This window comes from Oryctolagus cuniculus, chromosome 5 (assembly GCF_964237555.1).
Source record: "Oryctolagus cuniculus chromosome 5, mOryCun1.1, whole genome shotgun sequence".
Classification (NCBI taxonomy): Eukaryota; Metazoa; Chordata; class Mammalia; order Lagomorpha; family Leporidae; genus Oryctolagus; species Oryctolagus cuniculus.
The window spans coordinates 70,084,266-70,111,799 of NC_091436.1; the positions used below are offsets into that span (position 1 = coordinate 70,084,266).

Consider the following 27,534-nt stretch of genomic DNA (forward strand, 5'->3'; position numbering starts at 1 on the left):
CCTCTTTGGGATAACCTGTATCTTTATTAAATGCCTGCTCTGGGTCAGGCCCAGTATCATCTTCAATGCAAGATGACTTCTCTGATGAACTGCAGTCAGCTTATCTGATAAATCAAACTAGTCAGTGGGACCTACAGAGGTAGTGGGTAACTTTTCACAGTAATGTATTTCATATTAATAGGAACTTCTTGTAAATAGTATCTTGAACTACAGAAATTATTATACTAGCTAAATTCCTGGCATCAGGATAATCCTAAATTTAAAGATCATTTCAGATCTGGAATGCAGGCTCAAGATCACCTATTCACCCTTTCATTTATAGATCTGGAAATTGACACTGAAAGTGCTTCATTTTCTCCCTAAAAACTTACTGTTGGTTCCTCAAATATCAACAGTTAAGTACCAGCTTTCAACTTTTCACTTCTCAGTTCAAGACAGATGACCAGCTGGTTAATTCAATTATGTATTGAGCAGACCCTGTGCTTCTGGAGCTGTAATTCTGATTCTGATGACATCCACATCAGGGGTGCTAAAGTGCAATCAGAACACACACAGACATAAAAAGTTATCCTATCAAGTCACAGACAGCATTCTTTTCTCTCCCACTGAATTCATCACTAAATCCTTGACATATTTAAAAAGATCTCCAAGCTTAGTTAGGCTATATGTCATGCTTATGAAATAATTCCAAAATAAGATAATTATCCAGCCATATTGTCCAAGTAAATAGACCACTAACTAAGAATTCAGGAAAACTGCTGAACCCAGAATTTTTAAAGACCCCAAACATCCACAATTTACTAAAATTAACTTGGGTGGTGTAAATTCAGCTAAGGTCTAATTATTGTACAGCATACCACCTGCAACATTGTTGTAATAGTTTAGCCTGGATCATGGCATTCTAGAAGCAGAGAGATAAGAACAATTCAGGAAGACATGAGGCAATTATAAAATAAGTTGAAAAAGGAATGCCCTCCCACTCCCAACCCAATCTTCTGAGGAGAATTTTTCCCTCCTTCTACTCTAATCACTTAGTAAGTACTATCATGAATTATTGAATTTTGCTTTGAGAGAGAGGGCTCAATATATAACATAACATATTGTTTTAAGATCATTGGAACCAAATGGAAACCTACTTTTAGTTTTCTTTCTTTTCACACACACAGAAACAGAGAGAGAAAAACAAACTAACCATCTTTCCAGGGAGTCTCTGCTCCTTCCCTACACATGCCTGCCAATCCTTGTGCTCCTCCCTCTGCCTCATATACACACGAAATCCCCAAACTCATATTTTTAGTTCTGTCACCATCAAACAGAAGATTAAAATATATAATACACTTATAAATAATAGTCTTAAAACTATTTTGAACACGGGTTAAAATTCCAAATTACACGAAAGGACATTAAAGAAATAACACTGTCAAGGCCAGGAAATACATTTGCTGCATATCAATTTTTATAAATGCTCAGATGTGTGGATTTTTACAAAGATTTGTGGCCAGTGTCTAAAAATCTCAAGGACCTACCAGATCTATACTGATAAGCTCAAGTTCTTCCTCTTAGTAGAGCGTTAAAACTGAAGTTCATGGAATCCTCACAGGTTCTGCTCTAGTAAGGTTTATGCCTCACTGAAGCAAAAAACAGCTTAGTGACTTCCCCACAGATAAATTATTGCATCTCTTCTCCAACACTATGACATCCAGAGAAAAAATTCAGTAAAAGCTACTGATTAGATTGGACCCTTAGGAATTCTAAAAGGCATACACTATCTAATGAGGAGTTTCGTGGCCATGCCTAGTAACACTAGTTAGCCTCAGTAGTTGAAATTGGAACATTTAACTGGAAGGCATAAAGCAGCACCAGTGGCTTGTCTAAGACATTTGCACTGGCTTTCTAAGTTCTGTGCTGTTGGGAAGGTCTACCGTGTTTGGCCATACTTCTGTGAGAGCTAAAGGTAAGACAGTGGCAATTCTCATGGGCAACTCATGAATTTATATTGGATTTCTCAGAATGCATTAAAAGTGTTCAATTCCATAAATCAAATATCATTCAACTATTATTGGAATTTATGGTTGTAAACAAATAGCTTTTGGTATTTTGAAATTTAAATTTCTAAATCATTTCTTTGTATTGAAGTAAAGTAAAAGAAATAAAACTACTTTATACAAAATCATATGGCCTAAATATTCAGTTGGTAATGCTATCAATCAGAGACATTGAAGGAGGACGAAAAGAACAAGGGACATGGGGAGGCAATAGGGAAATAGACCTTTATGCTTAAGTCTTTAACAGGAATAATTGACTTTTCCTGCTACTACAGAAGGTATGAGTTCAGCTTCTCTTTTACTTCCTTCATGTAATACTTATTTGATATTTAACATTTATTGATTATTATTATATATATTTCATACTTTAAGCATACAAATGGGAAGTCTCAAAGACTGTCAACATAAATGTTTTAAGTAAAGTTTTTTAAATTATACATTTTTGAAGGAACATGTCAATGAGGCAAGAAAGAAAGTTACTAAAATAGAATATACTTGTAATGAAGGGTTGCTTATAAAATCAGAGAGCAGACAAAAAGCATATGAAGTCAGACAGCCCACAACATTTGATAACATAACAAACTTGGTGATCATTTGCAGTAGGTATTTCAGAAGGAAAAGGTTACATTTGTATTGCTCTAGTAAGTAGAAAATCATACACAAATTAGATATTTTGAACATATCACAACTAATAAGACATTGGAAAGCTGTCCTTATTAAACCAAGTTAACACTATCAATTTAAAGTATTTTTCTGACAGTTCAAGTACATTTTTTTGGCCATGTAACACGTTTGCAAATCTTAAATGGTTTCACATTTCTCTAAACCATAATAAGAGCATAACATGAATATTTAAGCAGCTTAGCTTTGATTTAAATATATTTGCTCAGGATATGCTGGCAGCAACCCAAAATGTAGTGTAATACCCTCAAAGCTGGCAATTCCAAACTCATTTAAGAAAGCTGATAATACGGGCTGTCAGCTTTAAAGCAAATAAAGTCAATTAATTTTTTCTTAGTTTGTTTCTTCTAGCTTGAAATTGCCAGAGATGGATAATTCTGGAGATGATTTTATTTTTCTAAGGAAATTACAGGGAAGATAACAGAAACAAAAAAGAATGAAAAATCTAAAGCTGCTATTTCTTATTCTGATCTTTAGAGTAGGTTACAGTTGAATAATAACAATCTATTGGAGGTTACTGAAATGTAGGAAGGGAAACTCATTTAGAAGCTTTAACATGTAGAAAGTCAGTAGTGCATTTTCACAAGCAATATCCAAAACAGAAAGGTTTTCAGCACTATCATTTTGGAGAAAACTGCATTTTCACAGTAACTGAAATACACAAACTTGCTGCAAAAATGCCATTTTCTTTTATTACTACTAATAACAAGGTTTGAATTTTGATCACTTAGACCTCTTTCAGAAGGCATTCTCAATGTTTCACCACCCATCCTCAACTTGGGACTACAATGGTCTTTCTCTCTCTCTCACCCTTACGCTCTCTCTTCCTCTTTCTCTCTCCCCTTGTCTCTCTCCCTACTTTCTTTCCTTCCCTTCACTGGTTTCTTCCTTTCAAGATAGGAAAGCAATAAGCAATCACACTGAAATGGAATCCTAACTTGCTATCCTATAAAAAGAGTTTACATTATTTAGCTTTTACTTGAAGGAACTTCAATTTTTCATGACTAGAATTGACTTCAGTATTGAGCAAACATTTTTCATGCTACTATTGCCACCTTTTTAGATAAAAAAGAAAATCTCATAAATTAAAAGACAATGGCTTAATTTTAGCTCCTACAAATAAGGGAGGATATGCAGTCTGTCTTCCTGTATTTGCTTTATTTTACCCAACATTATGTCCTTCAGTTCCATTCATTTTGCTGCAAATGACGGGATTCCATTCTTTTTATAGATGAAGAGTATCCTATTGTGCATATATACCACATTTTTTATATTACTTTATCTAAAAACTACAGAAACTCAGCTGAACACAGAATGTTGATTATTGGAAGTCAGGAAGCATGGAAGAGATAAAAGAAATTGGGGGAAAAATAGGGTAAGCTGAATGTGGTTCATAAATTTGATAAATATACTAATATGAGATATAATAGTACAAACAGGGTAAGGGGCAAAGGGAACTCCTATCACTACCTCACAATTTTTGTTTTTATAATTTAAAATTAATAATAAAGAAGGAATATAAAAAATGTCTTTGAGTGAGATCTCAGGCATTAGCAGTTTTTAAGTTTTTTATTGAAATTGCAGCCAGGCTTGAGAAGTACTGCTTTAAGTTTAAGCTATTCCTGAAACGTTATTAGAGTTTTACTATTGCTAATTGAAAGAGTCTAGTCTTTAATTAAATCAGGGCACCATACTATGCTGATGATCAATACTATAGCCATGTTTATTATAGAAAGTGTGAGGCATATGGAGATCCATATGCCTCTCTTGAATACCCATATGCTCTGTTTCTATGTATGTTATTTAAAATACCATTTTAGCCTGTATCACTCTCATATAAACATGTCTACTGAATTTTATGAATTGATTACTATAAGGATAATAAATATACACTATGATTTTAAATTAATAAAAGTATTATTTCAAGCATTAATTCATAGGAAACTACACAGTGGGATAAAGTATTTCTAAGGGTTTTTTTTTTTATTTGAAAGGCAGAGTTACAGACAAAGAGGGAGACACAGAGACACTGTTGGTTCATTTCTCAAGCATTTACAACAAACAAGGTTAGACCAGTCTGAAGCCAAAAGCCAGCAACTCCATCTGGGTTGCCCACATGGTTGCAGGGGCTCAAGCACTTGGACCATCTTCTGCTGCTTTCCCAGGCCATTAAGAGGGAGGCGGATCAGAAATGAGCAGCTGGAACTTGACGAGCACTCATATGGGATGGCAGCATCATAGGTGGCAGCTTAACTCACTGTGCCACATCGCCAGCTCAAGGATAGAGTATTGAATATTAGTTTGGATATTAGCTAACAACATTTTGTACTTTAAGACAAAATATACTTCAATGTAGAGTGCCTCCATAGGAAGGATAAAATAATATGGAACAAAATAAGTAGTACAAGATAAAGCCTCTGAAAAGTTAATAAGTATTTCAGATTCAGATTCAATCTAAATACTTAAAAACTGGGGGGGGGGGGGTGGCAAATAACATCCATCTGCTGATGCACTCCACAAATGCCTACAATAGACAGTGCTAGGCCAGGTCAAAGTCAGGAGCCCAGATCTCAGTCTAAGTCTCTCAAGTAAGTGGCAGGAACTCAGTTATTTGAGCCATCACCTGCTGCTCCCTAGGTACATATTATAGGAACCTGGAATTAGAAGATCTGGTACTAAAACGTAGGCTCTGTAATATGGGATGTAAGCATCCCAAGTGGCATCTTAACCACTATGCTAAATATATGTCCCTGGCCCCTCCCACATAGCATAATTTTGTCAAGCTTCAACGCTATTATAGCACACATTAGAGCTTCATATTTTTATGAATGCATTATATTCCATTGTATGGATACATACTATGTTTTGTTTATTCAACAAAATGATATTAATAGAAACTGGACTGGTGTTACCTTTGGGCTATTAAGTATTGTGATGCTGTGGACATTAAAAATGTAAAGTATTGGGGCCAGCACTGTGGCATAGTGGGCTAAGCATCTGCCTGCAGTGCTGGCATCCCATATGGGCGCCAGATCAAGTCCTGGCTGCTCCTCTTTCCATCCAGCTCTCTGCAATGGCCTGGGAAAGCAGTAGAAGATGACCCAAGTGCTTGGGTCCCTGCACCCACATAGGAGACCCAGGAAAAGCTCCTGGCTCCCGGCTTCAGATTGGCCCAGCTCTGGCAGTTGCAGCCATTTGGGGAGTGAACCAGCAGATGGAATACATTTCTCTCTGTCTCTACCTCTCTGTAACTTTAGCTCTCAAATAAATAAATAAAATTCTTTAAAAAATTTGCTTGCAAGTGCATTTTATATATATATATATATACATATATATATATAAATATATATATATATATAATGGTTTGCAAGTTTGTATATCATTCTTGTGCAGGGGCCATGCCAATCTACATGTTTCCAATTTAAGTATGTATGCTGTCAAAGGAAAAGACCATGGTACTTTTTAACGATTGCAAACTTCTTTTTAAGGCAGAGGTATTTGGGAGACTATTTCTGAACAGATCATGAAAGTGAAACTGGATGATGAGGTGTTTGTATTTTTTATTTATTAAACTCTTTATTTAATAGGGCCATCAACACTTTGACTATAGTATAAATTAAAAGTTACCTCAAAAAATGAAATAAAATATGAAGTTGAAAAAAATTGAGGTAAGATTCAGGTTGCTATTTTTGACTGTTTCCTACCACTGCATGTTTTCTCCATGAAAGGGGGCTTATGAGTAACTAAGTCCCATAAGACAACAAAAACAAATACATTGAAAGAAATTCCATTACCCATCCTGTTCCATTAAACCAATACATTGCCCAATACAGCCCACTTATTGCTAGTCGCTATGAAAGACACAAAAATTATAACCATATGACCCTTCCTTCATAAATTATTTCACAGAAGCTAGCACTGTGGCTCAGTGGGTAAAGCTGCCACCCACAAGCTGGCACCCCATATGGGTGCCAGTTTGAGGCCCTGCTGCTCCACTTCAGATCCAGGTCCCTGCTAATGCACCTGGGAAAGCAGCAGAGGATGGCCCAAGTGCTTGGGCTGTGCACCCATGTGGGAGACCTGAATGAAGCTCCTGGCTCCTGGCTTCTGCCTGGCCCAGACCCAGTCATTGCAGCCATTTGGGGAGTGAATCAGATGATGGAAGATTTCTCTCTCACTCTCTTTTTCTCTCTTTCTCCCTCTTTCTCTCTCTGCTTCTGCCTCTCTGTAACTCTTTTAAAATAAATAATAACCCTTAAAAATTATTACCTAAATAAAATTTCATGATAAAATATATGAAGAGCTACTATAGGCAAAACCCAAGTAGTACTGTAGTAGTCCAGAAGGAGAAGAGGTTAATTTCAGCATTAGAAATAAAGATCAATTTAGTATATACTAAGTAAAGATTTTAACAGTTTGCACCCACACAGAAACACAAGTGTAAAGTACTGTTTCAGTACTAGTTATAAGGTTAATTCACATAGTACAACACATTAAGGACAGAGATCCTACATGGGGAGTAAGTGCACAGTGACTCCTGTTGTTGATTTAACAACTGACACTCTTGTTTATGGCATCAGTAATCACCCTAGGCTCTTGTCATGAGTTGTCAAGGCTATGGAAGCCTTTTGAGTTAGCCAACTCTGATCTTATTTAGACAAGGCCATAGACAAAGTGGAAGTTCTCTCTTCCTTTCAGAGAAAGGTACCTCCTTCTTTGATAGCCTGTTCTTTCTGCTGGGATCTCACTCACAGAGATCTTTCATTTAGGTTTTTTTATTTATTTTATTTTATTTTATTTTATTTTATTTTTTGCCAGAGTGCCTTGGCTTTCCATGCCTAAAATACTCTCATGGGCTCCTCAGCCAGATCCGAATGCCTTAAGGGCTGATTCTGAGGCCAGAGTGCTATTTAGGACATCTGCCATTCTATGAGTCTGCTGTGTATCCCGCTTCCCATGTTGGATTGTTCTCTCCTTTTTAATTCTATCAGTTAGTATTAGCAGACACTGGTCTTGTTTGTGTGATCCCTTTGACTCTTAATCCTATCATTATGAACAATTGTGAACAGAAATTGATCACTTGGACTAGTGAGATGGCATTGGTACATGCAACCTTGATGGGATTGAATTGGAATCCCCTGGCCCGTTTCTAACTCTACCATTTGGGGCAAGTCCAACTGAGCATGTGCTGAACTGTACATCTCCTCCCTCTCTTATTCCTGCTCTTATATTTAACAGGGATCACTTTTCAGTTAAATTTAAACACCTAAGAACAACTGTGTGTTAATTGAAGAGTTCAACCAATAGTATTAAATAAAACAAAAACAATACTAAAAGGGATAAAGTATTAAGTTGTTCCTCAACACTCAGGAGAGTATTTAGTGTTTCATCAAACATCAAATCAGTAATAATTAGTAGAGGTAAATAAGCATAAAAAGTTTCTCTCCTCCCTTCAGTTCATTTTCCCACCATTTCTTTCTCTCTTGTTCCCTCCTCTTTCTTTTCTTCTCTATTATTTATTTCTATCATTTCATTTTCTTTCCTTCTTTTCAGTGTTGGGATGGAATTTCTGCCACACCATATACAAAGTGCATGAAATAAAATGAAAAACAAGATTGAACTAAATTATATAGGCAATGAGAAACAGAGTATGCTGCACACTCCTGCAGACTATTTACTTACTAGCAAAATAAGTGTTTTCTCTTGTGTACACCAGACCTTATACCAGCTGGAGTCTAGACCAGAAATTCTGAAGCTGATACTAGGCTGTCCCTAGCCCAGAATCACATCCTTGATGGAATATTCACATCAAAATTTCTGGCATGTTCCATGGATTTAAGTCAGAGAATTTTTAAAGAATAGCTTTCAATTATTCAAACTCCAAAGAATCAATAATTTGGTATCAAAGAAGTCAATGTTATAATAACACATACTTCATGGTAATAAGTTTCACTGCTCAACTTACCGCAAATTCATTTAAACAAAAAACTCTAAGATTTCCCTTTTCTTTTTATATTCATTCTCCAAATCCATTATCAGAGTTACAAAATTTCAAGCCCTCTGGATATGATTTCCAAGGTTTTTCTTGCTGTCTGCATTAGAAAGTTACCAAATAACAGCCTTCAGAGAAGTTACAGTTTCTGTGAGTTCCAAGATAGTTTTGGTTTATAGACTCAGTAATATATAGAGTCTAGTAGACAATATATGGGATAATACACTTACCTGAACAATTTATGAATAATTAAGTGAAAATTTTATAGTTGAGGAAAAAATCGTGGTGCATTTCAATTGTCTTCAGCTTTTCCCAAATTAGAAAATGATTCTATTTCCCTATTTTTTCCAAAGTTTGATTTTTGTATTATTAGTATCTATACTTATATGTTGAAACATTAATTAAAGGAATCTGAAATATCTCAAAAGAATTTTTGATTAGCAAATAAATCAATTGTATTCTACCATTGAACTAAGCATTATAAATTTTCATCTAACTACTTTAAAAGTATCTGGGTATAGGCCGACGCCGCGGCTCAGTAGGCTAATCCTCTGCCTTGCGGCGCCGGCACACCGGGTTCTAGTCTCGGTCGGGGCACCGGATTCTGTCCCAGTTGCCCCTCTTCCAGGCCAGCTCTCTGCTGTGGCCAGGGAGTGCAGTGGAGGATGGCCCAAGTGCTTGGGCCCTGAACCCCATGGGAGACCAGGAGAAGTACCTGGCTCCTGCCATCAGATCGGCGTGGTGTGCCGGCCGCAGCACGCCGGCTGCGGTGGCCATTGGAGGGTGAACCAACGGCAAAGGAAGACCTTTCTCTCTGACTCTATCTCTCTCACTGTCCACTCTGCCTGTCAAAAAAAAAAAGTATCTGGGTATAAGCATCTATTTCCATAGATTAATTATAGAATGCATAAAATTTATTAGATACTCTGATTAATTCTAATATTCATCAAAATCATTTCTTCTAAATGCAAATATAAGTTATAACCTGTATTAATCAATAAAAGAATTAGTTAGATGTCACTACTTTGGCATTGTTGATGTGCCAAACATCCAGATATTAAACAGACATTCAGACACTCAAGAAATTTAAAATGTATGAGTGTAAGATAACTGTGTCAACACAACTTTTTAATATGTAATAAACTTTTCTGGCATAAGTATTGAAGCAAACATTGAGAAAATTTGAGGATTTATATATAAATCTACTATCTAAACAAATGCACACACACATACATACATACACACATCTATCCCTTGGTTTGGTTTCAGAACTCCCAGATATCAAAATCCCTGGATGCTCAAGTACCTAATATAAAATGGCATTCTATTTGCATAACTTCAGACATTGTCCAATATCTTTTAAATCACCCCTAGATTACTTATAGTACATAATAACATATAAATGCTACGTAAATAGTGTTACAGAGTATTGTCTAGGTTATAATGACAAGGATAAAACATCTATGCCTGGTCAATAGAAGCAAAATTTCTTTTCAAATATTTTCAGTTCATGGTGGGTTGAATCTGCAGATGAGGTACTGGTGAGTATGGAGGGCCACCTGTACATGTACTATGTGCATACTTAGCACAAAATTTCAAAATCCTTATTAAGTAAATTTTTCCTATATTGTTACAAAAAACATTGTATATGACTATATATAAGTATGTTATATAGAACCATTCAGAATATGTAAACCTTCTTACAATCAGTATTTAAACCCTTTCATTCTATTTCAGCAAATTGTGCCCCTCCTCAATTCAAAAAATCTGTATTTCAGTCACTCAACATAAGAGTTGCCCTGAAAATGATTGCAACTAAGACTATATGCACGCCAAACAGACAGAACAACTACATTTCAATTAATAATTAACACGTTATTGTCAAAAACATAGCACTGTTCTCATAAAAGCCCAACTGTATTGCAGTAGCATACTTTATATTAGGTACACTAAAACATTATATATTAAAATAATTAATGCCTGTAACTGGCAACAAATTCTCTTTTTTATTTAATAAATATAAATTTGCAAAGTACAACTTTTGCATTGTTGTGGCTTTTTCCTCCATAACCTCCCTCCCACCTGCAGCCATCCCATCCCTCACTCCCTCTCCCATCCCACTCTTCATCAAGATTCATTTTCAATTATCTTTATATACAGATGATCAACTTAGAACATACTAAGCAAAGATTTCAACAGACTACACCCACACAACCGCACAAGATAGAGAGTACTGTTGACGAGTAGTTTTACTGTTAATTCTCATAGTACAACACATTAAGGAGAGAGATCCTATATGGGGAGCAGGTGCACAGTGACTCCCATTGTTGATTTAACAATTGACACGCTTATTTATGATATACGTAATCACCCGAGGCTCTTGCCATGAGCTGTCAAGGCTATGGAAGCCTCCTGAGTTCACCAACTCTGAATTTATTTAGTCAAGGCCATATCACACTGGAGGTTCCTTCCTCCTTTCAAAGAAAGGTGCCTCCTTCATTGATGGCCCATTCTTTCTGCTGGGATCTCATTCACTGAGATCTTTCATTCAGGTCGTTTTTGCCACAGTGTTTTGGTTTTCCATGCCTGCGAGACTTTCATGGGTCTTTTAGCCAGATCCGAATGCCCCAAGGGTTGATTCTGAGCTGGCAACAAATTCAATGAATCAACACTTGATGTGGCTGCCTAAAAGACAACATAAGCCTAAAGTACAGTACATAAAGTAATAATCACATGATGGACATGTCATAATTTGTGCCAAATAATGAGGTTCGCTTCTAAGAAGTATATTTTAAATTTGAGCACTGACAAAATACTCAAGGAATACAGGATGACAAAAGGATCTGGAAACTACACTACAGGATGGTATAAATTAAAAATCCTAAGTATAGCTGTTCACATGCAATTGGTGTTAATCCTCTTTAGGCAAATGTCAATTTAGGAATTTGGGGAATGATTTTCTTACCATATAAGTTGTCACCAAAAAGAATGAGTTCCAAAGCACTTAAGTGCATCAATCAATATGTTCAAGATAGCCCTACATGAAAATTCATCTGTGGGAAATAGTATGAAGATGTCAGAAAGGAACTCTAGGGCAACTAATTTCCTTCTCACCTTCCCTTACAAAAACAAATGTTTATATATTTCTAGAAATACAAAAAAATTTACATTTCTACATGTGCTAAAAATATTCTAATGTGTTTATTAATCAGTAACCTGACTTGTTAATAGTGCATTATGCTTGTTATTATTGAATGGACTGAAATTACGTTTTTGCAAAAATTAAAGAAAAAAAAGAAGGAAGAAGATTGAGGGATGGAAAAGGGGGAAAGTAAGTATGGTTATCTTCTCAAAATTGTACCTATGAAACACATAAACTCTGTTCTTTTAGTATTAACAAAAATTTATTAAAAAGAAAAAAGAAAAAACTTCTCCTGCCTTCCCAGACACTGAACAGGGTTGACGCAATTGAGTTGAACTGAACTGCAATTCTTTCCCAAGTAAACATTATTACTTTTTTAAAAAATTATAATTTCAGGCTCACCGTTATCTGTTCAAACTATTTGTAGTTGAAGTTCCTGATACACACATTATTCCAAGACTACAAAGACAACAAATGCAGAGTTCTCTGATGGATCTTTAATTTGAAATAAATGTTAACCAATGAGCTAAATTAGGACTTTAGAATCATTGAGTCATATTAATTTAAATGCCTTGGAGGAAATCAAATTTATAATTTAGATTTCCCAAATGGAAATTTGTGTAAAGTAACACAAGTTCCTGGAAAAACATACTTTTAAATCTTAGGGGCCTTTTTCACATATTTGTCCTCCAAGCCTCCAAGATTCTGATTCTCTTTTAGTCCTCCCACTGCAATGTGAAATGAATGCTTTAGAATTTATTCTTATTTAAGGAACTGTTTATATCCCTCATACGTACTGGGGAAAAAACAGATGAAGAGCCACTGCAGTATATGCATAAGTTTTTTCCATGTTCAATGTGTCATAGCAAAAGCAGAGAGAAATGGTGATTGAATAACTCTGGCAAGGCAAAGGTTGCATTTCCATAAATTCTCTCAGAAAAGTACTAATAGAACTATATATGTAGGTGGTTTTAAAATTGTTTTGACAATCTGATTGTCTTTCAAGGTTCAGGATTTTTAAGAGCAATTTTGAAAATACGTGGTTAGGTTGAATGAAGTTATTCTTCCAAAGAGGTAATGATAAAAATGATCTATCAATCTGTTTTCCTTTTCCAGGGTTTGTTAAAAAATATGACTTGCCAGCAAGAGAATAATTATGTGATGTGATCAAGCTCTTTTACATATTAGCTTATGCTTCTGAAACCACAGGAACCTTAGTGCGTGTGTATGTGTGTGTGTATACATTGAGGTGTAGAAACATCAATATCACTTTATTGTAAACAAAATGCTGTATGATTTTATTTTATATAAGAAGTTAATTAATTTCAATGAAGTATAATGATGAACTGTAAATATAAAAAGGATGCAAAATTTTTTCATTTGTCACATTTATGAATAATCCATAAACCCACTCAAACCTTTGCTATCAGCAATATGCTTCTAAGTTTGCAAAACTTACTCAATTTAATTTGGTTCAGCAGAAATTTATTCTTCTTATCTAGATAGAATAAATTGAATAGAGTCCTACTAAGCATAGTAGGCCCAAAGAAACACATAGTCAACACTATCAAAGATAAACAATTTGGCTCATCAAAGCTAACAGGAATATACTAAGTTCTAAATGAGGAGAGGTTACAAGAAAGAAAACAACATGTGAGCTAAATTCTGAAGGCTGGAGAAGCAAATGAGAGAGATCAAACAGTAAAACACAGAGGCAGTAAAGCATGGGAGAAGCCCAGAAACTGACGATTATACCAAGGCCTTACCAACGTATAAGACTGCAGGTAACACATATTATCTACTATATCCTTACAGTGTTCATTAAGGCAAATATTGTGGCCTCCCTTATAGGTGAAGAGTCAAAAACAAATAATTTCTATATGTTACACAACAGGGAAAACTCCTACAAGACTTGAAATTTAGAGAGGTTTGTCATGGCCACAACAGTGAATGATTGAAGAAGAGACTGGAAAAATGGGTATGACCCAACACTGTAAATGACAAGAATTTGTTCAGGAGTTAGGCCACACTCCTTTGGGTTCATAGCCCATGTCAATTAAATTTGTTGGCTCATTACAAAACAGAAAAACACAGAGTATCAAGGATTATGGAAAGATGAAAGAAAATTGGTAGATCAAAGGGACAATAGATTCTAAAGTGGTTGCTATTGCACTTTTGAAATGGCTTCCCTGGAGTACAAAGTGAACATTTAAGCAGATGAGCCAGCATGAGTAAGATATAGAGGGCATGTGAGAAGGACAGAAGGACTCAAGGGAAGAGATAAATGAGAAATTCATTATGGGAGCAGGAGTAAGATGTAGTGTTTACGAAAAGTATGCTGAGTTATCTTGAAAATGAAATGCATTCAAGTAATGAGGGTATAATCACAAGGACAGGAGGTTCAGACTGACCGAGACTGAACAGGTTTTAAGAGGTGAAATCAATGAGAGGCCAGAGACAACAAAGGTCAACAAAATGAGTACTAAGTCTCTAACACAATGTCAAGAGAAAGACACTGAATACCGAACCAAATCCTTCAGTTACTGAGGAAGAGGAGAGGAAGGTACTAGAGATGAAAGATTATGCTGAGCTTGCTTCTTGGTTCCAATAGTTTAAGGTAATTAATGGAGAAGTGGCCTGCACAAGAGAAGAAGCTCCAGGTATGTCGTCACATTTGGGGTAATGTAAGAAGAGAGGAAGCAAAAGAAATGTCTGAGAAAAAATTCCAGTCTAGGGGCCAGTGCTGTGGCGTAGTAGGCTTAGCCTCTGCCTGCAGTGCAGGCATCCCATATAGGTGCCAAATTGAGTCCCAGCTGCTCCACTTCCAGTCCAGCTCTCTGCTTTGGCTTGGGAAAGCAGTGGAGGATGGTTCAAGTGCACGGGTTCCTGCACCCACATGTAAGGGAAGAAGCTCCTGGCTCCTGCATTTGGATCAGCCTAGCTCCCTCTGGCCGCTGTGGCCATCTGGGGAGTGAACCAACAGATGGAAGACCTTTCTCTCTGACTCTCCGTCTCTCTGTAACTTTACCTCTCAAATAAATAAATAAATCTTTAAAAAAAATTCCAGTCTAGGATTAGTTTGTTGTCAATATGGTAAGATGACAACAGGCAATACAACTACTTAGAGGCAACTGATGAACAGCAGACAGGATGGAGTGGCCCCAAGTGTCTGCAGGGAAGAACTGATAAGGGGTAAGAAAGCGGGGAAATAGGATGGTGAACTAGAGAAGCTTTCATCCATGGAAGCAAAATGTTCATGAGTCAGTAATGAGAAAGAAGACTGAAGGAAGTTAATGAGGAAGCTTTTAGTGTGCAATCAACAATGTGGGTTGAATAGGTACCTTGTGGGTGTTTTTTTTTTTTTTTTTATTTTCCTGATTCCCAGTAAAAAGAATGACCAAATTTCCCAAATTGGAAATTATTACTTAGTAAATAAAATTCAGTTAAGATGAACTTTCCACATACATTAAAGGAATTTTGTGAGTTAGCAATTTGCATCATCATACAGTTTAAATGAAAACTAGAGGGATATACACTGTGTTGCAGTGAGTTAAGCTGCCACTTGGGATGCCCATATCCCATATCAAAGGGCCTGGGGTGGAATCTCCCTGCCAATTCCAATCAAACCTCCTTCTGATGTGCGCCCACACTGGGAGGCAGCAGATGATGACTCAAGTACATAGGTCATAACCACTTTCACGGGAGACTCATGAAATGTCTGGTTTCTGCCTGCCAAAATCAACTGTTGTGGGCATTTGGGGAGTGAACTAACAGATGGAAAGTCCTCTCCCTCTCTCTCTCTCTCTCCCCCCCCCCACCACACACACACACCCACACACACACACACAAACACTCTGCCTTTCTAAATAAATAAATAACAAACAAAAAATAAGATAGCTGTATTTTCTTTGAAAGTACAAATAAGGCCGGCACCACGGCTCACTTGGCTAATCCTCCGCCTGTGGCGCTGGTATCCCAGATTCTAGTCCTGGTTGGGGCACCGGATTCTGTCCCGGTTGCTCCTCTTCCAGTCCAGCTCTCTGCTGTGGCCCAGGAAGGCAGTGGAGGATGGCCCAAGTGCTTGGGCCCCTGCACCCTCATGGGAGACTAGGAAGAAGCACCTGGCTCCTGGCTTCGGATCAGCACAGTGTGCCGGGCGTAGCGGTCATTTTGGGAGTGAATCAATGGAAAAGGAAGACCTTTCTCTCTGTCTCTCTCTCTCTCTCTCACTGTCTAACACTGCCTGTCAAAGTACAAATAAAAAACACTTTTAATAAAAAATAAATTTGAATCCAACAATCACCAAAGTCTACAATAAAAGAATGTTTTCTTTCATAATTCAGGAACGTTAATAAGTTTTACAACAGTATTTTTAAATATCAAGTTGTCATGTTATCAAGGCTTAGAAATGAAATATTTTGACCAAATTGAACCTATTACTTAACATAAACTTAAAATATGTCTAAAAATTAATGCTTTATATGAATAAATATAACAACACCAAGTCTAACAACAATCTAGACTTTATCTAAGCCTACAGGAATGTCCTTCAATGAGAATTAATGGAAATAACTTAAGAATGATTACAATTTCAGATTGGGATACAGTAAATTAATACAGTGCAAATGTGTTCAGATAGTAATCACGTTCCTAGTGTAAGTAATCAAAAAAGCAAAAACTGTTATCTAGATTAAGTCTGGAATCCTCCAAGTATATGCACATATACCAAAGATCTATGCTACTAAAGGTTTCAAAAATAATTTTCTTTGACATAAAATTATAATCACCTTTTAAGATGATTTTTAAAAATATTTTCTTATATCTAAAATTAACTTGTTGCACTTCAGGTTATTGTCGCCTCAAAAAATATAGCTGAATAAAACCAAATTCTCTGATTGAAATTAAGAAACATGTATCTATTTATTTGCCCTGAGGAATAATCACAATAGAATCACATAATTTATTTTGATGGCTAATGTATTCTTTTTTCTATCAATCACCAGATGGCTTTAGTGATTTTTTTCATATGATAGTATTCTTTTATGTAAATTGGAATTAAATTATTTCACTTTGAGATGCATGCTTTCCATATTTGGAGACACTTTCCTCTTTATTTTGTTGCAAGTGAGCTGTTTGATTTTTGAAAATAGAAAGCAATACGCTATGTGATTCACTTTTTTACTTGAACAGTAGATGTTATTAGTTTTTCTTGTTCTTCAGGTACATATGCTCTTCTTATCCTTGATGCCTCTCCTGGAAGACTTTCACACTTTGGATATTTATCTTTCACACTTTGGATATTTAGAAATAGCAATCTACTAATCTCAAGGTGCTTACTCCGTACTGCATTCTATTACATTGAGAAGACTGATAAAAATGAAATGCCAAGAGAAGTAAAATAAAAAAAAAAAAATTGATGTCCAATTCTACTGGAAACATTTTAAGAAAAGAAAAAGTAAAACCAGAAAAATATTTTGTGTTGCTCTCTGCTGATTCATTTGCAAGTTGCTACCATTAGAAATAGTGAATATGCCAATCCACAGAAATCTGGGACAACATTCCAGAAAGAGGGCAAAAAACCATCACACCCAGGCCAACCCTGCCCATCATATAACTTCTCTAAATAAAGTTACAGTGAAGCTCAGCAGCTGCACCCGTTCATTTTATACATTGACTGTGTTTGCTTTCATGCTATCAAGGTAGAGTTGAGTAGTTAGTACAGAAATCATATCCTACAAACCTGAAAATATTTACTATCTGTCCTTGACAGAAAAAGTTTGCTGATCTCAGATGTAGGTTCACTGAAGTACTACATTAATCTGTCCCTTGTGTCTTAATACTTCCTTCTAAACCCTATGTCAGCACACAGAAAACCTAAGTTTCTAACATGGCTTTCAAGAATTCTGCTAGTAAGTAAGGCAAGTACCAAGCTTCTGTGCTCAACTGGCCAAACACCTCTGTGTTCCAAATTCCAGCAGACTTGGAATCTCAGTTAGTGCTTTTTCCCTCTTTAAGGGTGGGAGGAGGAAGAAGGGTGGGAAGGGAAGGAAGGTGGGATGGAAAGAATTGTGTCAGAGGCCTTTGTCTTTTAATTAAACTTGTTTCTAACTGACATGGTTAAAGCTGTGGTGGAAGCCTCCTAAGGGCAGAAGAGGGAAGGATCCTGTCTTGGGAATGAAATGTTGTTATCTGCTTGCCTATGAACGCTTCAACTGTAGTCCCCATCTGTTTATATGTAACCATTTCAGGTTCTGCTTGTTATTACAGAGCAATAATGGTAACCCTTGCCAGACAGCGTAGGACTCAGTATGTGTGTGAAGAACATCATCAACTACGTAACCATACACAGTACTGTACCAATTCCTGAGACCACCAATCAAATGTACGCATGTAATCATATAAGGAAGACAAAGAGGCTACAACCATATATAAGGAAATAACCCTATTTGTTCAGGGCTCAGACTTTTGGAAAAGAAATTCCACTTGGGCCTTATGCCAGCATGAATACAAAAGGCCTTGGTGTCTTGTCTAGGTACACGAGTCATCCTATAAAATCACTATGTTCCTAAATTTGTACAAATGAAATACATGAAGTTTGTATACCTTAAATAAAGGGTTTCTAGGTAAAAAAAAAAAAAAAAAAAAAAAAGTCCTTGCTGATCTATTGTCTTTTTTATTTGTTGAACTCTTTATTTAATTGATCATTAAGCCTTGGACTAAAATGTAAATTAAAAATATGTTTTCTCAAAAATAAAATTAACTTTAAAAATAAATAAAAATAAAATTATACAAACCCACTCTTATCCCTTAAAATATTCTCTCTTTCAAGAATTTGAAAAATTCTGCCCTTCCAACCTTTTTCTTTTGTCTCCCAAAAGACAAGCACACACATCTTTTCATGAAAAAATGCTTCCCAGACCACTTTCTTGTTCTTTGTATCCCCAGGAACAAAATGAGACCGTATGGACTTTTTACTTCAAATATTATTTTCAGATCTTCAAGTCAATCAAGGAAGCATCATTTATGTTCTATTATCTCAAGTGGGTAAATCATCTCTGAAGCTGGAAATGCCACGTTCTGGGTAACACAGGCATATCCAATAGTAAGACAAAAGAAATCAAATGAAAAAAAAAAAAAAAGTTACCTGACCAGATAGAAGAAAACAACATGAGGCGGGTGTCATGGCTCACTAGGCTAATCCTCTGCCTTGCAGCGCCGGCACATTGGGTTCTAGTCCCGGTCGGGGCGCCAGATTCTGTCCCCGTTGCCCCTCTTCTAGCCCAGCTCTCTGCTGTGGCCAGGGAGTGCAGTGGAGGATGGCCCAAGTGCTTGGGCCCTGCACCCCATGGGAGACCAGGATAAGTACCTGGCTCCTGGCTTCGGATCAGCGTGGTGCGCCGGCTGCAGCGCGCTGGCTGTGGCGGCCATTGGAGGGTGAACCAACGGCAAAGGAAGACCTTTCTCTCTGTCTCTCTCTCTCACTGTCCACTCTGCCTGTCAAAAAAAAAGCATTAAAAAAAAAGAAGAAAACAACTTGAATGAAGATCTTCTAGAAAAATAGGAACCTATCACTGCTTAGCTTTTTCTTAATACTATGGTATTGAAATAGAATCTTATTCACTAGCATCTAGGGAAATACAGACTAGTCTGGCTGAGCCTCAAAAGCAAGAAAACTGTGATTATAAGGACAAATACTATACAACTCAGAAAATATCATGCAGTAAGGAACAACATGTGTGTATATGAGGAGTTAGACGAGTTAATAGGCAGTTTAAGAAAGACCCCTGGGGTAATAAAGAACCAGGTTTTTGTATGAAACCTGACATCTGCTCATTAGACAAAAGACACTGCCCCAAGAAAATGGAAAGATTGATAGTTAGAGAAAATAATGGGTCCCACGCCCATAGGTAACCATATGAGAACCTAGGCTCTGGCATCATCCTTGAATACACCATAAAGAAACGTGTCTCTAGTGCTTGGCAGCTCATCAGGTAGGCCTAATCTGCCTTAATTGGTCAGGTCAGCAATATTTCTCAACTATCACATCTCCTAGTGGTAAACATGGTAACATTTGTTAATTCCAAGGAACCGTGACGGCTACACAAGAGACATAGAAAAAATAAAGCAGACCCCTGATGTATTGAAACCATGAAGAAGAACTGATCAATGAATATGAGGTCACTATATAAACTCCCAATATCCAGACTTGGATGAGGCCCTCTCGCTTAGGGTCCCTCCTTGTAAGCAGGATTCTCTGTTTCTCAACAAAATGTATTTTCAATTGCCTGATCACCCTTATTTATGGTCTGCATCATAATTCTGCATAGCTGTGAGACACAGAATGGACTCCAAATTGCTGTAACATGGGAATAGTGGCTTTTGGAAAGGGTTGAACTCAGAGAGAACACAGAAGTCTTAAATCAGAAACTGGCTATACTGCAACCTAACATTCTCCCCTTGTGAATGTTCACTAAAACCTTTTAAAAGGCACTTCTGTCTTGTGGAATCTGTCAGAAGATGATGAGTCTCTTTATGTCTGAGTCCAACAAGGATGAGTCCTAAAGGCCCTCACACATATCAGGGTGCAGGTGAGGGCTGGATGAGGAAGTAACACATCGTAAATCTAGAGCTTTGAGTTACTCTGAACCCTCAAAAGGAAGTATGAGTAAACCTGTCAATATGTTCCAAGGCAGAGAAGGGCTCCCAGCTGGAATTGTTGATCAATTTCATTTTTGTTAAACCAAAAAGAACTGAGAAATGTGGTTGATGGCCAGTCTACTTGGGTACACATTTTACCAAATAGGCAAAATGTACAGCTTTCAGTCCCTCAGTCCTATTGTTTCCAACTGGGCAAAATAATCTTCCTCAAATGATTTTCCTTCAATATTGACAGGTCTTAGAATCGGCTGATTAACCAGATTGATTATACAAGCATTAGTCCTAGGGTTTCTTATGGCTCAAACCATTGGGTGCAGAAACAATGGTTTCAAGGGCCTCAGCAGGATTATCTTAATCACTGATTAACTTAGAGAACTGAGCTAAAATACATCTTTGACCATTTCTTCATAAAATCTAGTATTTTATGTCTAGCTTTTGTTGATATCGACTGACCAATGCTGTGTCTTATGCTAAGTTCTTTTGAATTTTTAGCTATTTACTTTCACCTTATTTATTAGCATTCTATTGTTTTATAGATTATTTATCAAGCACTTTTCCACAAAAACATTATTTTTTGATATGCATCATTTTTCTACCACTGTGTATATATATATATATATATATATATATGATTTTTCCATATGTCCTTTGGAAATTATTTCTTCCACTGGCACTTACTAATGTTTGTTTACATTGTAGCCATTTTCACAAAGTGATCATTTTTTGGCCAGCATTGTGGCATAGTGGGTAAAGCCACCGCCACCTCCCATATGGGCACCTGTTCAAGTCCCCACTGCTCCACTTTCCATCCAACTCCCTGCCTGGGAAAGCAGCAGAAGATAGCCTAAGTCCTTGGCCCCCTGCCACCTGCCTCTCAAGTGGGGCATGTGGAAAAAGCTCCCAGCACCTGGCTTCAGACGGCCCAGCCCCAGCCACTGTAGTCATCTAGGGAGTGAACCAGTTGAACCAGTGGACAGATCTCTCTCTCTCTGTCTCTGTTTCTCTCTCTCTCTCTCTAAGTCTTCCTTTCAAATAAATAAATTTTTTAAACCTAGATTGTCACTAATTATCATGAAATAGATGAATATTCCCTCAAGAATTATTCAAGAGTCTTCTTTTCACAAGGGTCTGTCTAAGGCAAAGCATTGATTTCTTTGTTGTTGTTTTTTTTTTTTTTCAGAAATGGTGTTTTTGTTTAGGGTAACTAGGTGTGCCCACATAATCCAAAGTTCTAAACTACACATTCTTAATATAATTCATAATAGGTGAACAACCCATTTTTTCTCTTTCTCTCTTTACACAGTCTTATTTTCATTACTGGCAAGCTCTTAGTGCTTAGAAAATGATACCCTAAAGTCTTGCACTGCAGCATGTCAAGTACTTTGAACTACAAAAGACTGGAAGGCCTAAGAATCCGCTTGAGAAGCAACGTCCCTCTCTGACCCTTTCCTGCCCTCTTGTCTCTTGACCCTCTCCCTTACCCCCCAAGTGAGCTGTAGAAACCAGAATTCCTCTTACTTAAGGCGAGTCATAGAAATTAAAACCTCACTTCCCCAAAGTAACCCATACAATCTAGAAAGGCCCCTCTCTCCCCTTTCCCTTGAAGACCCTCCATATCCAGGACAAAAGGTTGCCACACATAGAGACCAAGAAAAATCTCGACAGACAAGCCTTGCTGGGTGCTTCCTCAGCCTATTATCATTAGATCATATCCTTTTATCCAAGCACATATTTTTACATGATTGTCAATTCTCCATCAAACTTAAGCATAAAAATATATAGCCTTTCTCAAGTCTTTGAGTCTTCATTTCTAAAGTCTCTATGTCACATAAAACTTACATCAAACAAATTTGTTATGATTTTTTAGTTAATCTATCTTTAGTTATAGGAGAGTTGAAAGTGACCATAAGAATGGTTCAGGAAAGGAATCACACATTTTCAGCCCCTTATAACTCAAAAGGCTAGCTTCTGACAATTGCTAGAAATGATAATTAGCATGTAATATTTCACTGAAGACATTTATTAAAGTGAAATATGGTACATCTGTAAAAGTCTACAAAATATGCAATTTAATTATCTCTGTGCATTATTCAATCTACTTGGTGTATTAGATAACAACGCATTCTAAAATTTTTTTTTAACTTTTATTTAATGAATATAAATTTCCAAAGTACAGCATATGTATTACAATGGCTTCCCCCCCATACCGTCCCTCCCACCCACAACCCTCCCCTTTCCCACTCCCTCTCCCCTTCCATTCACATCAAGATTCATTTTCGATTATCTTAATATACAGAAGATCAGCTTAGTATACATTAAGTAAGGATTTCAGCAGTTTGCTCCCACACAGAAACATAAAGTGAAAAATAATAGATGATTTTTTTTAAATGATGATGAAATCAGATCAGACCTATTGTCATGTTTAATCCCAGTGAGAGTCAAGTTGGGAGTTGATAATTTCTTTTTTTTTTTTTTTTTTTTTTTTTTACAGAGGATCAGTTTAGTATACATTAAGTAAAGATTTCAACAGTTTGCACCCCCATAGAAACACAAAGTGAAATATATTGTTTGAGTACTCGTTATAGCATTAAATCTCAATGCACAGCGCATTCTAAAATTTTATAACCAGTACTTTATATACATACTCAATGGAACAATTAGCCAGGAACTGTAACTATTTCAAAGCAGTAATGTATAATGAAGAATCTGAATGAATCTGTGTTTTGTGTCAATGTGTATATGTGTTATTTTAAATAACCATTTATAATACCTATATTTCATAAAGGAATGCTCATATTTTTATTTCAACTTCTTTTTTTTTAATTTTTTGACAGGCACAGTGGACAGTGAGAGAGACAGAGAGAAAGGTCTTCCTTTGCCGTTGGTTCACCCTCCAATGGCCGCCGCGGCTGGTGCGCTGCAGCTAGCGCACCGCGCTGATCCGATGGCAGGAGCCAGGAGCCAGGTGCTTTTCCTGGTCTCCCATGGGGTGCAGGGCCCAAGCACTTGGGCCATCCTCCACTGCACTCCCTGGCCACAGCAGAGAGCTGGCCTGGAAGAGGGGCAACCGGGACAGAATCCGGCGCCCCGACCAGGACTAGAACCCAATGTGCCGGCGCTGCGAGGCGGAGGATTAGCCTAGTGAGCCACGGTGCCGGCTATTTCAACTTCAATACATTGTATTTCCATTTTAAATTAATGTCCCATATACATATTCACATGTATACTCATGATTTTAATTCAGGAAGTTGAAAAAAAGAAGCATGTATTTTGGAGTTCATTTTTCATAATGAAAACTCTTCATGCCTTTGCAGTCAGAGAATTCTAGGGTCTAATACCCATTTGTGTGAATTTTCATAATCTATTTAACTCTAAATTTTAGCTTTTTCAACTAAGAGACTGGGAATTGTCTTATAGAGTTGTGAGGATTCAATGAGATAATATATGTGTAATGTAGTCTATAAAGCACTACATAGCTACTACAACTATGCCTATCTTCTGAGGTTAGAAGTCTCCAAATGTCCTTTCTACATAAAATTGTTTATTTCCATCCATGGACATCTAGTGATCTGGTGAAACCAATCTTGCTTCCTGGGACAAAATTAACTGCACAACAAATTAGTACACAAACTATAGACAAATACAAGTAAGCTTGTTGCTGAGTGAGTTCCATGGAACAATGAATAGTAGGGATAATCTGGATGATATAAACATGTATTAATTCAATGAGATCTACTTTCAGGATTAAGAATGCCCAGTGCATGAGACAGGAGATCATCATACTCCAGCTATACACTGAAAGCTACTCAGCAGTTGTTTAGGATATGTACGTATATAACCTAATTCATATGTCAGGCCTAGAAATCCTGTGATAAAATTGGAACTCAAGGAAACTTCAATCAAAATGATGAAAATATACCAAACCTCATTAATTCTGTTAAGTTATCTACAACCTCAATGATAATTATTGTTGCAAAAATCAGTACAGCTTACAAAAATACAGGTAGCCTTATAAGCAAGATTATGACTCACATAGTCCCCTGGCTTATGATTTTGTCCTAAAGCATATTGTTCCCTATCAGTTCACTGAGAGAAATACTAGTCACATTTGACATATCATTTTTAAAGTAATGATGTCACACATTTATTAATCACAAACATAGACTCAAAGAGTTTTCTGAGACAAAAAGCAATGCTGAGTAAATGTTTATTTATGATGTACATGTTTGTTTATAATGATCTCACAATGTAGCTGCATTATTTTGGCTTTTCCAGGGGCCCCTTTATTGGCAAGGTCTGTGTTTTATTCAGGAGTTTCACACAAACATTTATTAATAAGTACATCATGGAGCTATTCACAGGACACATAACCTTTTATAATTTAAATCTCTCAAATAAAACTCATCTAAAGAATGGAAGCAATTAAATTAATGGCCAGTGTCACTTCAGAACAAATTGTTCTGGTCAATTATGTCATTCTGTGAAAAATTAAAATGTTTCAGTTGGCTAGGATCAAAACAACAAAAACAACAAATAATTGCCTTGCCTCCAGCTAACTAAATCTTAATCAACTTCAAAAGCCCATTTCATATCTAACTTCTTCATGATTCCTTCCCTAATCATTTATTTCAATCCATAAGGACCACTAACTTACTAGAATTACAATAAGCCTTACTGCCTTTATAACAAAGTTGGCACTTAATCAAAGAAGACTCAGTCAAACCTCCGTCTGATGGATAAATTGGAGATTCAGAAAGACTCTGATCAAACCAAGATCTCAAAGCTGTTTGGTTGACAAAATTAGGACTACTGTACTAGAATTTCAGGGATCTCAGATCAAGGTTTTTTCACTACAATCTTTATTCTATGCCCACTGCTTTGTAGTTCTTAAATTATTTGTGTTTATTATCTGAAAGACAGAAGGAGAGAGAGAAAAAGATAGTGAGAGAGGGAGAGGTAGACCTTCCCTCTGACAACTAACTCCCCAAATACCCACAATAAGCCAAGGTTGGGCCATGCCAGAACCAAGAGCCAGGAACTCCATCTGGATCTCCTATGGGGATGGCAGGGACCCAAGCACTTGGGCCATCATCTACTGCCTCCCAGGAACATGAGCAGGAAGCTGGATAGAAACTGTTGGCAGGACTAGATCCCAGTCACTCTGATGTTGGGTGCAGGTGTCCAAAGATGCAGCTTAACTCACTGCATCACATCACCCACCTTTAATTGTAATTTAATTCCTTATATAGGTGTTCTTAATTCTCACAATTAAAATAAAATATCTTTGTAGAAGAAGGATGGAGTGGGAATGGTATCGTGGGGGAAATTATTAACCACTCTATTAGATGCTTAACATTTATCATTTATTCTACTTTTACAATAATTCTATATTTGTCTTATCTTTTTTTAACTTTTATTTAATGAATATAAATTTCCAAAGTAAGGTTTATGGATTACAATGGCTTCCCCCCCATAACGTCCCTCCCACCCACAAACCTCCCCTTTCCCACTCCCTCTCCCCTTCAATTCACATCAAGATTCATTTTCGATTCTCTTTATATACAGAAGATCAGTTTAGTATACATTAAGTAAAGATTTCATCAGTTTGCTCCCACACAGAAACATAAAGTGAAAAATAATAGATGATTTTTAAAATGATGATGAAATCAGATCAGACCTATTGTCATGTTTAATTCCAGTGAGAGTCAAGTTGGGAATTGATAATTTCTTCTTCTTCTTCTTTTTTTTTTTTTACAGAGGATCAGTTTAGTATACATTAAGTAAAGATTTTAACAGTTTGCACCCCCATGGAAACACAAAGTGAAATATACTGTTTGAGTACTTGTTATAGCATTAAGTCTCAATGTACAGCACATTAAGGACAGAGATCCTACATGAGGAGTAAGTGCACAGTGACTCCTGTTGTTGACTTTACAAATTGACACTCCTGTTTATGGCATCAGTAATCTCCCTATGCTCCAGTCATGAGTTTCCAAGGCTATGGAAGCCCCTTGAGTTCTCCGACTCTTATCTTGTTTAGACAAGGTCATAGTCAAAGTGGAGTTTCTCTCCTCCCTTCAGAGAAAGGTACCTCCTTCTTTGAAGACCTGTTCTTTCCATTCTTTCCACTGGGATCTCACTCACAGAGATCTTTCATTTAGGTGTTTTTTTTTGTTTTTGTTTTTGTTTTTTTTTTTTTTTTTTTTTTTTTTTTTTTTTTTTTTTGCAGAGTGTCTTGGCTTTCCATGCCTGAAATACTCTCATGGGCTTTTCAGCCAGATCCGAATGCCTTTAGGGCTGATTCTGAGGCCAGAATGCTGTTTAGGACATCCGCCATTCTATGAGTCTGCTACGTATCTCAACTCCCATGTTGGATCACTCTCCCCTTTATTTATTCTATCGGTTAGTATTAGCAGGTACTAGACTTGTTTATGTGCTCCCTTTGACTCTCAGTCCTTTCATTATGATCAATTGTGAACTGAAATTGATCACTTGGACTAGTGAGATGGCATTGGTACATGCCACCTTGATGGGATTAAATTGGAGTCCCCTGGTATGTTTCTAACTCTACCATTTGGGGCAAGTCAGCTTGAGCATGTCCCAAATTTTACATCTCTTCCCTCTCTTATTCCCACTCTTATGTTTAACAGGGATCACATTTCAGTTAAATTTCAACACTTAAGAATAACCGTGTATTAATTACAGGATTAAACCAGTCATATTAAGTAGAACAGACAAAAAAAACTACTAAGAGGGATAATGTATTAAGTTGTTCATTAACAGTCAGGGCTACGCTGATCAAGTCACCGTTTCATCTTATAAGTAAGGATCTGAGGCTCTGAAAGGTTATGTTGCTCAAGGCCACTCAGATAAAAAGTTGGACAGTTTGGCCACTTTGGGAAAAAATCTGGTATTATACTGTTATGTACTATAAGGAAATGAAAATGTTAGTATGTCACCTAGTATTTAAGATGTTAAAAATCTATCCTGATTTACTTAAATTATCTTAATACTCT

At 36.8% G+C, this 27,534-nt stretch overlaps 1 protein-coding gene and 1 pseudogene across 5 annotated transcripts in view; both read right to left on the reverse strand.

The window, feature by feature from the left end:
• Positions 1 to 27,534, reverse strand: part of GRIK2 (glutamate ionotropic receptor kainate type subunit 2) — a 733,451-nt gene that overhangs the window by 654,816 nt on the left and 51,101 nt on the right. The gene's annotated exons all lie outside the window — the stretch shown is intronic.
• On the reverse strand, positions 6,075 to 6,172 carry LOC127493332 (U6 spliceosomal RNA; annotated as a pseudogene).